At 43.7% G+C, this 12,995-nt stretch overlaps 1 long non-coding RNA gene across 4 annotated transcripts in view; it reads right to left on the reverse strand.

The window, feature by feature from the left end:
- The window catches only part of LOC103214431 (uncharacterized), a 56,199-nt gene that overhangs the window by 17,302 nt on the left and 25,902 nt on the right, over positions 1-12,995 (reverse strand). For all 4 annotated transcript variants that reach the window (XR_489530.3, XR_012092543.1, XR_012092541.1 and 1 more), the window contains 3 exons: positions 930-1,002; positions 545-634; positions 205-250 (listed from right to left, as the gene is read on the reverse strand). This is a non-coding gene — a long non-coding RNA (uncharacterized lncRNA). The remainder of the gene's footprint in view (positions 1-204; positions 251-544; positions 635-929; positions 1,003-12,995) is intronic.

A 12,995-nucleotide genomic window follows, 5' to 3' on the forward strand; every position in this document is an offset into this window, starting at 1 on the left:
ATTGACAGATGTGCTACAAAATAGAAGCAGTTGAACAACATCCAATCCACATTCTTGCCACTCAAAGAGTTCCTCATCCCCTGGTTGCTTGCTAGAAATGCAGATTATTGGGCCCCTTCCAGACCTACTGAAACATTTGAACAGGAATCCCAGTTGATTTGCATGCACATTAAATCTGAGGGGCTTGCTGCTCTACGTAAATACCTTTCTCTGCCATTGTTTCTTCCGTTGGGGATAACGTCTTACGGGTCTGAAAATCAAACACATAAGCAGGTCATGTTGTGAGCTGCAAAAGACAAATTTGACAGCAAAACAACATTTACTATCTTTTTAACTGAGTTTAACTTTAACTTAATCTAGTAACTTCTTTTGAATAGATTTTTAGGAGGATTTGTGGTCCTACAAGAGGAGAGGGAAGATAATGGGGAAAAAGAAGTCAGCAGGAAGGAAAAGGAGGGTATTTTCCCCAATGGTACAGACCAATCATATGACACCCTTAATGTGTTATCAAATTTCTGCAGGGGTCAGATGTGAAGCCCATTACCTGACATGCCCGCTGGGTGGTCTGGACTTTGAACAATGGCTCCTCCCATCTGGAACCCTCTGCTATTTTGCAAACGTTTCAATGGCTCTGCTGAAAGCAAAGAAACAACAGCTGGTGAATAATCTCATTTTATATTAATAGAGCAGCACTGACCTATCCAGGTCCCTTAATACTTCACGAAACAGAACATCCTTTCTTTCTCAGGGTAAGGAAGGGAAGTCTCAGCCATACCACATTACAGCACCAGTAGGGGCCCTGCAGAAGAATGAGCAGAAAGAGTTTTTTCTTGCAAACCCACCTCACTGGACTTTTTCAGATGAGGATTAAGTTAGGCTAAAGGAGGATGGAAGAGAATATCTGCATTAAATCCCTGGACTTTACTTACGCAAAGAAATAACCAGAAAGTAAGATGATTCTTGCCCCAGCCTTGCCTCTGTCTTCTGTATGTGCAGCTCCTTCTGTGAAATCAAGGTAGAGATGTCCAAGTTAAGTGACAACCCGAAAGATAAATGTGGGTTATTTTTAATACCAGGGGTAGCTGGTGGTTTACTGTTAGTGGAGTAAAATAAAACAGAATGTGACAACACCACAAGTTAATGAGTGTTTGTGCCTGTGCCAGTAGCATTTTTAACGCTGTAGAGAATTGCAAAGAAATAAGGTATAATCTGTGATTTCAAGGAACTTCATTTTGCTGGAGGATTTCTTCAACACAAATGACTAGAAGCAGTGATGTAAAATATAAACTGAAAGATGTACACCTTAGCCAATTATACGATCACTGACACATACAGAAAAGGAAGATTAAAATGTTTTGATTAAGCAACGTTTCTAGAGATTCTGTCAAAACTTAAACAAACAAACAAAAATATCCTGGAGAAAAGTAATGCTTTCTTTAACATTTATAAACGTTCAATTGAGTATTCCTGCTCCAATTTTCTCAGTGTGGAATAGATGGAAAGTTGCTAGAAGGGAGTGGTTACATGCCACCGGAGTAAGTAAGCTGGACCAGGCATAGAGACTAGCTGATGAGAAGTAGGGAGAATGGCGGAAACTTCCTAAAACAGTAGTTCCTAACCTTTGCCTTTTGTTTGGGTCAAGGACTCTGTGATGGCTAAGTTTACGTCTCAATTTGGCTAAGTGACAGTGCCCAGACGTATATGGTCAAACATTATTCTGGACATTTCTGTGAGGGTGTTTTTGGGCGAGACTAACATTTTAATCGGTGGACTCTGAGTACAGCAGATGGCCCTCCCTAATATGGGTGGGTCTCATTGAATCCACTGAGGGCCTGAAAAGAACAAAAGACTGACTCCCCTTGAGCAAGAGGGGATTCTCTGGCCTGACAGCCTTCAGACCTTAAGCCTTGGCTCCTCCTGGTCTCCAGCCTGCCAGCCCACCCTGCAGGTTTGGGACTTGCCAACCTCCACAGTCGTGAGCCAATTCTTTAAAATAAATATCTTTATAGACACATTCTATTGGTTCTGTTTCTCTGGACAACACTGACTAACAAAGACCCTTTTGTGAGTTTTTAGAAGGAATATTTATTGAATGTCTTCTATGTGCCTAATTAGGGACCCTCTTCCTAGAAAATTGCACATGAACACAAAATTTTACATATGGTCTCCAGGGAGTCACCAAATGCTTGAAGCAAATCCATGGACTCCCTCCCTTCATTTAAAAACCCCTGGGCCTCCAGCCCTTTACATGAAGGAGACATAGCTGAATATTTCCCCATCCAAATATTCCTGCTCTGAAAGCAGTTACCACCCGGTCGGTGAAGTAAGGAGTCTACCTGCCCAGAGTTACAGAAGGACCAGGAAGGCGTCCGGCCATATATCTCCCTCTCCCTCACCTCTCTGGGAGGCCAGAATTTCTATGTTAGCATCAGCACTCTGGGGTGGACATACGTTCACTTAACTAGCTAGAATAAGGCATTGTTACTACCCATGCTGTGGCTGAGACTAGCTGGTTGTTCTTAAGCTTAAACATCAATACTGCCTTCCTTGACATTCTCCTTATCTCCTCGTCCTTGCTCATGGACGATGAGTGAAGGTGATGTGTGTCACCTCCAGTCAGAGGCCATGCAGATGGGGATGCCTTTCATGCCCTTTCCCCACTTTCAGCAGACTCACTGAAGGACTTCTCTGAGGTATTGACAGAGGCCTCAGATGGCCAAGGGGCCAGATCCTCTTTCTCCCGCACTCCACACTGGATTGTGACACAAGCAAAAGATCATCCTTCCTTTGTGTTACTTATGTTAAACGACTGAGATCTGGACCTTGTCTGTCAGCTTATCCTGACTAATGCATTTTACCATTATGAGAAAGATATTAGTAAAAATATTAGACAAATACCAACTTAAAGATTCTAATATGATCTAGGCTGGGCAAAGTGGCTCACGCCTGTAATCCCAGTACTTTGGGAGGCTGAGGCAGGCAGATCACGAGGTCAGGGGTTCGAGACCAGCCTGGCCAACATGCTGAAACCCCGTCTCTACTAAAAATACAAAAAATTAACCGGGCATGGTAACACGCACCTGTACTCCCAGCTACTCGGGAGGCTAAGGCAGGAGAATCGCTTGGACCCAAGAGGCGGAGGTTGCAGTGAGCCAAGATCGCGCCACTGCACTCCAGCCTGGGTGACAGAGCAAGACTCCATCTCAAAAAAAAAATTCTAATATGATCTAAGCCATTATTATCCATTGACCTTAGCAGAGACTAAAGCCTGGGTCCTGAGGAAGTAGCTGTGTCTAGGACTAAGAAGTCCAAACTTAGAGACCGCAGAAGACTAGGCTTCTGCTGGAGGCAGTCATGCTGCACAAGTCCAGGAGGCTCCATTCACACAGATTCTATAGTTCCCTGGAGTTGTACAGTGCACTGCCTGCACAACCATACAAAGTAGCCCTGCTCCTGGGAGTGGCAAAGCAGCACAAAAGAGGCAGGAAGAATTGAGAGAGAGAGGGGAAGGGTGACATGGGAGCCCGCTATGCCTCTCTCATGACCTCATCACCCAGTCAAGTGCTTGCCCTGCTCATTGCTGAGATACCTGAAAAGTCCCCCCACACCTCAGCTAATCAGATTCTAGGACAAGCCTTGGTTTGAGGGCCCTTTTGTTTTTGAAAAGAAGCATATCTCCCCTGAACTAGTTCCTGATGGTCTGCCTTAAATTATTGGCTACTAAAGGAAAAATAGTACTAAAGGGTGACCTGTCTGTTGGCCCTGCAGTTAGAAAATAGGGATTATTATTCCCATTTGTCATAGAAATCCTTTCCTTCTTTCTTTCTCTCTTTCTCTTTCTTTCTTTCTTTCTTTCTTTCTTTCTTTCTTTCTTTCTTTCTTTCTTTCTTTTCCTTCCTTCCTTCCTTCTTTCTCTCTCTTTCCCTCCCTCCCTCCCTTCCTCCCTTCCTCCTTTTCTCCTTTCCTCCCTTCCTCCCTCTCTTTCTCTCCTTCCTTCCTTCCTTCCTTCCTTCCTTCCTTCCTTCCTTCCTTCCTTCCTTCCTTCCTTCCTTCCTTCCTTCTTGATGGAGTCTTGCTGTGTCACCCAGGCTGGAGTGCAGTGGTGCAGTCTTGGCTCACTGCAACCTCCACCTCCTGGGTTCAAGCAATTCTCTTGCCTCGGCCTCCCAAATAGCTGGGATTACAGGCGCCTGCCACCACACCCGGCTAATTTTTTTTTTTTTTTTTTTTTTTTTTGTATTTTTGGTAGAGATGGGGTTGCATCATGTTGCCCAGGCTAATCTCAAACTCCTGAGCTCAAGTGATCCGCCCGCCTCAGCCTCCCAAAGTTCTGGGATTACAGGCGTGAGCCACCACGCCTGGCCACCCTCATATCCACTTTTAAAAAACTTTATATTATAGAACATTTCAAAGATATACAAAATAGTGAAAATAATGTAATGGGCCATCATTAGACTTCAACAATTATCAACGTGCGGAAATTCCATTTCATCTATTTCTCTCTAACCCTTGTTCCCTCCCTTGTTTTCTACCACTTCTCTGGATTATTTTGAGATGCATCCCAGACTTCGTATCATTTTATTCATACATATTTTAGTATGTAGCTCCAAAAAAAAAATTTTCTTTTTGAAAACATAACCATGACATCCTTATCACACCTAAGAAACTTCCTTGATATTGACAAGTATTCAGAGTTCAATTGTCTCCAATTTTCTAATTTTTTTCCACAATTTGTTTAAATTAGTATCCAAGCATGATCCACACCTGCAGTTGGCTAATATGTCTATTGGCTCTCTTTTCATTTACAAGCTACCCTGCCTTCTTTTCTTTTTTTTTTCTTCTAATTTATTTGTTGAAGAAACTGGGCCATTTGTCCTGTTGAGTTTCCCACATTCTGAATTTTGCTGATTGCATCCCTGTGGTGTCATTCAACCTGTTTCCCTAAGCCCTGTATTTCCTGAAAAGTGTCTGTTAGATCTATAGCCTTGATCAATTCCGGCTTGATATTTCGACAAAGTTATTTCATAGGTGGTGGTGTGAGTTTTTGCATCTCATTAGCGGCACATGTCTGCTTCTCTCCCATTTTTGTAATGTTAAGATTAATTAGTGGGTTTGGGTATTGCCATCTTAGTCCATCCATTAGAGAGTTCCCCATCAGCATTTCCCCTAATAGTTTTAACAGCCATTGATGACCAGTGCTTGGATACATTATTTCTATGATTGCAAAATTATGATATTCTAATTCTATCATTCTTCCTTCATCTATTAGCTGAAATGCTTCTCAAAGAAGACCTCTCCCTCAACAACAATTTAGTTACCCTGAAATACAGTTCATATACAAAAGACAAATGCTCGATTCTTTCCCTTTTTAAACCAGTTTTCAGAGTAATGAGTTGGTTTCCTAGCAACCTGTAAAGGTGACCTATGAGGATTTTTTTTTTCTGGTATAATTATAAACTCATGGATTTTAACGTATTTGATGTATTTCAATCCAGTACAGATGCTTGAATTATTCCATCTCTGAACAGTGAGTTTCTTTCTATTGGTTCCTAACCTAAGCATTTAGGACACAACTGAGTCATCTCTGAAATCTTCCTTACTTTCTAGTATGTCAAAATGTCTACTTCTTTTCTTTTCTTTTTCTTTTTTTTTTTTTCTTTTTTTTGAGAGAGAGAGTCTCCCTCTGTCATCCAGGCTGCAGTGCAGTGGCTCAATCTCAGCTCACTGCAACGTCCGTCTCCTGGGCAGAAGTGATCCTCCCACTGCCTCACCCTCCCAAGTAGCTGAGACTATAGGCACTTACCACTATGCCCAGCTAATTTTTGCAGTTTTTTTTTTTTTTTTTTTTTTTTTTTTTTAAATAGAGTCTTGCTCTGTCGCCCAGGCTGGAGTTCAGTGGTGCGTCTTGGCTTACTGCAAGCTCTGCCTCCCAGGTTCATGCCATTCTCCTGCCTCAGCCTCCCGAGTAGCTGGGACTACAGGCACCCGCCACCACACCCGGCTAATTTTTTTGTATTTTTAGTAGAGACGGGATTTCACCATGTTAGCCAGGATGGTCTCGTTCTCCTGACCTCGTGGTCCACCTGCCTCAGCCTCCCAATGCAGTTCTTTTTTTGTAGAGACTGGGTTTTGCCAAATTTCCCAGGCCGGTCTCAAACTCTAGGGCTCAAGCAATCCACCTACCTCAGCCTCCCAAAGTGTTTTGATTATGGGCGTGAGCCACCAAGCAAGGCCCAAAATGTCCATATCTTGCCTCAACTCTGGAATCAGTGATTATCCGAGGACGCCCTGGTTCCCTTTAGTGACAAATTGGATTTAGAAACCACAATCACAGAGCTGGCCACCTCCCTACCTAGGAACCCTCTCCCTCACATCCCTCACATTTCATTTGATCCTACTTTTTTCCCCAACACTTCACTGTCCCAGACTTCCCACAAGGGAACAAAAGATTGATAGCTAAAGGAAACTCATAATATAGTCATGTGTCACCTAATGACAGAGATGTGTTCTGAGATATGCATCATTAGGAGATTTCATCATTATGTGAACACCGTCATGTTCTCACACAAACCTAGTTGTGCAGCCTGCTACATGCCTAGGCTAATGCTATAGCCTATCCCTCCTAGGTCACAAACCTGTACAGCATATTACTGTACTGAATATTGTAGGCAATTGTAACACAATCATAAGTATACGTGTATCTAAACATATCTAAATACAGAAAAGGTGGCTGGGCACAGTGGCTCATGCCTGTAATCCCAGCACTTTGGGAGGCCGAGGCAGGTGAATCACGAGGTCAGGAGAACGAGACCATACTGGCTAACATGGTGAAACCCTGTCTCTACTAAAAATACAAAAATTAGCCAGGTGTGGTGGCGTGCGCCTGTAGTCCCAGCTACTTGAGAGGCTGAGGCAGGAGAATCGCTTGAACCCAGGAGGCAGAGGTTGCAGTGAGCTGAGATTGCACCACTGCACTCCAGCCTGGGCAACAAGAGCAAAATTCCAAAAAAATTTAAAAATTAAAAATTAAAAACGAAAGAAAGAAAAGGTACAGTAAAAATTCAGTATCATAATTTCATGGCCGGGCATGGTGGCTCATGCCTGTAATTCCAGCACTTTGGGAGGCCGAGGCGGGTGGATCATGAGGTCAGGAGATCGAGACCATCCTGGCTAACACCATGAAATCCTGTCTCTACTAAAAATACAGAAAATTAGCCAGGCATGGTGGTGGGCGCCTGTAGTTCCAGCTGCTCAGGAGGCTGAGGCAGGGGAATGGCATGCACCCGGGAGGCGGAGCTTGCAGTGAGCCAAGATCGCACCAGTGCACTCCAGCCTGGGCAACAGAGCGAGACTCCATCTCAAAATAATAATAATAATAATAATAATAATTTCATGAGACCACTCTCCTATATGCGGTGCATCATTGACTGAAATATCTTTATGTGGTGCATGACTATAACTGAAAACAGTTATCACTTTGATACAGGTGAAGATTGAGACAGATCTCTTCTTTAGTGGAACGTGTCTAATTCCCTCACATGAATAGCCTACACTCTTTCCTTTGGTTATAAGGGCCCCAAAACTATCGGGTTCCCAAAACCAAGGAGGTAGGGGGTTGGGGGACACTTACCTTTGTCTAATGAAGTTTTATGTATAATACAAGAAGAGCACATCCTTTCTCTACAGGTGTCTTTTGCACTCTGGTAATCAAACAGTTGTTGATTGTATGGTTTCTTATCAAGCATTTTGACCCCTCAAGTTTTATTTTTTATAATATCAAGGGATATTTCTAAATTGTGGTTTGATGAGTCCCTGACTTCAAACCCAACTGGTACATCACAAAATAACAATGTTCTGTAGTCACCGAAATCTTTAGATCTACCTGAATGGATGTGGACCCATCTCCTAGAGAGATTAGGTAGAAAACAGTATTTATTATGTTATCATTTGTGTAAAAGGGAAAAAGAGCTTGAATATGCACAGAACATGTTTGAATCTATAACAGATTGGTATAGAGCTAGAAGGGAGACTCACATTTCACCATATACCTTTTGGTTGTAGTTTTGGCATTTTAATAATGTGCATGAATCATCTATTCAAAATATTTATTTTAAAAAAAAACTGAAGAAAGCACTTTAGTAGAGAATCAATACTGTCTGATTGATTGATTGATCGATCTCGGCTTTCCAAGGAGTTATTGTAGATAGAAAGTGAAGAAGGGTATGCTTTTATAGGAGGAGTATATTTATCTCTTAGGGGAGGCTTGAAAGCCAGAGGGGATGAGGATAAAGAGAGTTTGAACAGACACCCAGAAACAACTGCACTTGAAAGAACTTGTGAAATGCTTAAGTTCTCTGACACTTAGAGAATTACACCCTAGCTGTGATACCATTAGGAGATGTGAGAGTGTGCTTGTTTAGAAAGCACCAGAAGTTCACTTCAGGTTCTGGAGGCCAGCTAAGGAGTCTCCTCTCTGTCTGGAAGGGTTGTGTCAAATTCATGCACATTCTCAACAATGACTGTATTTTTCTAAAGGGGGATGGAGGGGATGATGGGATGGGGAGAAAGGGCAAATATTCAAAGCCAGGAAAAGGTGGGGGCAGAGTCAGGAGGCTTTTGGACTTTGACACCTTATCTCTGTTTTTGCCCTCTTGGTGGGGAGTGAGGAACAGAGAAGAACTTGGTTTATTCTCAGGGAAATGTCTGGAGGCTGCCGCATGGCTTCAGGTCAGCCTGAATTTAGGATTTAGTTCTAATAAAATTTTATTCTGGGATGCAACCTCTCTCTAGTTGTTAAGACTTCTGGTTGTCCAGTCTAGAATTGTTTAAACCATATCAATGACTTCCAATAAAGAGAGCTTAGAATGGAAGAAAAGAAATAAAGAGAAAAAGGGAAAGATGTTCATTAGTTAAAGCCAAATCACCGATCACTTATGGCAGGCCCTTCACTTTATCTCTCTTTTCATGGACCTTCCCTATCAACAGCACTTCTAGAGAGGTGGCCTTTTGGAGTGGGAAAGACCTGGGTTTGAATCCCAGCTCTGCCATAGTAGTGGAACAACCTTGGGCAAATTACATAAATGCTCTGAACCAATGTCCTCTTTGGTAATGTGGGACACTGATGGCTACTTTAGTCTTAAGTTAGGATCAAGTGAGAGCATTTATGCAATTCAGCACGCATTTTTTGGGTACCTATCATGTGATAGTGAGATAGAAAACCAGCAGAACTTGTTTTCTGGTTATAATCCCGCTGACCAAAACAGAACCTACTCCAGACGAGACAAAGTGAAGAGCCTGGCCAAAACCAGCAGATGGTGACAAAAGCAATCCCTAGCTGCCCTCATTGCTCATTAGCATAAGACACTCCCACCAGAGCCGTGACAGTTCACAAATGCCATGCCAATGACCCAGAAGTTACCACCCTTTTCTCTGGCAATGCCCCAGAAGTCACTGCCTCTTTCCTAGAAAGCTCTAAATAACCCATCCCTCAATTTGCATTAACCCTTCCTTTAATTTTTCAAATAATTGAAAGTGAGTATAAATACAGTTGCTGAGAGCCCATACCTTGCTGATTCTAGGCACACTGCCTGTGAGTTAGCCCTGCTCCACAAGAAGTAGTACTGTTCAGGAAAAGGTTGCTATCTAACACCACTGGCTTGCCCTTGAATTCTTTCCTGGGCAAAGCCAAGAACCCTCCTGGGCTAAGCCCCAGTCTTGGGGCTCACCTGTCCTGCATCATCAGGTGGCCACAAAGGGATGAAGATAATGAGTGGGAGGAAGTGACCACTGTGGCATTGAGACAGCAGAAATGGCAGTCATCAGCGGCAAGATGGCAAGACAGTGGCAATTAGCAAAGAGGCCAAATGATAAGAAATACTTGAGAGCTGGAGAAATGGTGAGACAGCAAGATGGCAAGACGGTGACCAGCGAGATGGTGAGAGGCGGCAATCAGAGAGAGGTGGTGATGTGGCAGTCAGTCAGCCCTGTAAGGATCAAAGCTGCAGAGAGCTGGAACACTAACCAAAGGTTCTTTTCAGGACCATCATCTTTCCTGGCAGATGGTGGAGCTGAGTGGATAGACGAGCAGCCATAGCGCAGGGATTCAAAGCTCTGGCTGGGAGGCTGCAGGATCACATGCCAATTCCCTCGCAGCAACCGAGCCTGCCCAAGCCTGGGAAACCTGGGGAGTAAACCTTCACCTGCACCGTACATCAGAGACCAGTTGGCCCTATTTTGACTCCTGTGGACAGGTAAGTATCCCTTTTGACTCATCCCCCAAATATCAGGTGAGCCAGGAAAATAAGGCCTTTGGCTTAGACAGTCAATTCAAAGTCCCCCATAGCATACCTGATTACATCCCTATTGCCCCTTTACTAGGTCGTTTCTCCTCCAACACGATTTTATTTTTCTGTCAGCCATTTTATTTTAATTTCCACCTTGAAATATATGTTTTCTTTGCAGTTTTTGCTTTGGCTTCCTGCTAACTCTATTTGGGCAGTTGTTTAAGGCTGAACACTTGGTTGTGAGAGGTACCCTGTTTTGTTGACCCTGGGATGCCAGAGTCATGTTGTTCTGTGACCCCAACTTAGTCTTTGGCCGCTCCCTGCATGCTCTGGGATTTTCAGCATTGGGTGTGGGGACTCTCATTGGCCACTACTCGGTTACTCTGGGTTTTCAGCATTTGGTATTGTTGGCCACCCCAGGTACTCTGGGGTTTTTGGCACTGGCATTCCCTCTAGGATTGTGGGGTAGAAGACCACCTAAGGGGACTCTTGGTCTTGCCGTTTCTCATTTTCTACCCTAAAGTTATAATTTCCCATAACAACCTTTCCTTTTGTTGTTGCCACTTTATTTACACTTTTCCCACTATAACTTGCTTAATAAAAATACTTCTTTTGTCACATTTCATTCACTTTATAAGCCACTTTTGTAACACCTTGCTACCTATACCTACACCTTCTCTGTAGGAAGTGGAAATTGGAAAGGAAAATAGAAAGGGCCCTGTTGCTTTCCCTCTCACTAGACTCAGAAGAACTTCTGTGTCCAGTAGAAATCATTGTTAGACATGGAGACAATGCTAAGTATACCTAAGGACTCATCATTAGGATGCCTTTTAGGCTATTGGAGCAAATTCAATTCTGGCTTAAAGAAAAAGAAACGGCCAGGCGCGGTGGCTCACGCCTGTAATCCCAGCACTTTGGGAGGCCGAGGCGGGCGGATCATGAGGTCAGGAGATTGAGACCATCCTGGCAAACACGGTGAAACCCCATCTCTATTAAAAATACAAAAAATTAGCCGGGCATGGTGGCGGGTGCCTGTAGTCCCAGCTACTCAGGAGGCTGAGGCACTTGGGTCCAATACAAATGAGAAGACCAAGAGATCTAGCCTAAACATGGTTCTGTACATTATAATGCTATTTTATAATTAACATTAAAAAGAAGGAAAATAGGGCGAGGTCTCTTATGTACAGGCTTTTACGGCCCTTTACTGACTCAGTGTTATTTCAAGGCACCAGGAAGCCACGCCTAAGGGATCTCCTTCTAGCTGCTTCTCTTAGAAGGCCTACTCCCTCCCCAGAGTCTCCCCAGTCTCCCAATTTGGAGGGGTTCCTGCCAGTTCTCTAACACAGGATTCCACCCAAGGTCATCACGCACTCCTCCCCGTTATCCAACTAGTCCCAGCCTAAACCCTCTGCTGTCGGAGAAAGTAGCCCACCCTGTTCCCCCGGAAATGGGGCTCCATATCAGCCCTGAAATCAAAGCTGTGTCCATTGTGGGAGGTAGTTCATGGAGATGGGAGGACACTTAGAATACACGTGCCATTTTCTGTGTCTAATTTGGCTCTATGCAAGGAAAAATTCTGCCAATTTTCAGAGAATCCATTAAAGTTTATAGAAGAGTTTGTTAAATTGACCATGTTCTTTAGCTTGGTATGACTTGCAGGCATTGTTGCCCACTTGCTATGCCATAGAGAAAAAGCAGAGCAAAGTGTGTGGCTAAGCCTCTCAATTATGAGAAGGTTAGAGACGTAATTCAGGGTAAAGATGAAAATCTCACTCTTTTTCTGGGTAGTTTGGTTGAGGAACTCAGGAAATATGCTAATACAGACTCAGACTGCCTGGAAGGACAAGCTCTCCTGGGGAGGCATTTTATTACTCAATTTGCTCTGACATTAGGAGGAAGCTACACAAACCAGCAGTGAGACCCCAATCCCCTATGAACCAAGTCTTAAACACGGCCTTTAAAGTTTATAACAATAGAGATGGGGCAAAAATGGAAAAGACCAAAAGAAATAACCAAAAAGAACAATTATTGGTGATGCTGTAAGTGCCCTTCGACCTCAGGGCTACCCATCCTCAGAAAGTGTCTCAACATTGGTGTTCAGGATACCTAGACAAGAGCCCCAACTTGTCAGCCCCTAGGACAGAATCAGTGTGCCTACTATAAGCAAAAGGGTAATCAGCAATAAGAATATCTTAATCATCCCTCGTGAGACAAAAAAGCTCCCTGTCGATGTTAGAACTAACCTTCTTCCACTAGCCTCAACAACCTGCCTTGCTCAGGTAAGCCAGAGCTTTGAATCCCTGCGCTATGGCTGCTCATCTGTCCACTCAGCTCCACCATCTGCCAGGAAAGATGATGGTCCCAAAAAGAACCTTTGGATCAAGTCCCGGACCCTTGATCCAATGGAGAGCTTCCCACAGTGGCAGACAAGCAGTCACCCAAACATTTTTCTTCCGTGTCTCTGCTGCTGGGTGACCTCTCTGGCAGCTCAGGGACTCTGAGGTCTCCCCTTTAGCAATGGATTTTGCCCCTTCCCTTCTTTATTTGATGCTACAAGATCCCCTTCCCTGCCTCTTCCTGTCTTCCATACCTATTGGAGCAAACAATATTTGGCCAAGTAGACAGGTCCCAATTTTATAAATAACAGATCCAGCTGTCTTGCACAGGTCACTTGATTTGTGTGCTGTGTGTTGTGTCTAGCATGCTATCAAA

This window comes from Chlorocebus sabaeus, chromosome 3, assembly GCF_047675955.1.
Source record: "Chlorocebus sabaeus isolate Y175 chromosome 3, mChlSab1.0.hap1, whole genome shotgun sequence".
In the NCBI taxonomy this organism is placed as follows: Eukaryota; Metazoa; Chordata; class Mammalia; order Primates; family Cercopithecidae; genus Chlorocebus; species Chlorocebus sabaeus.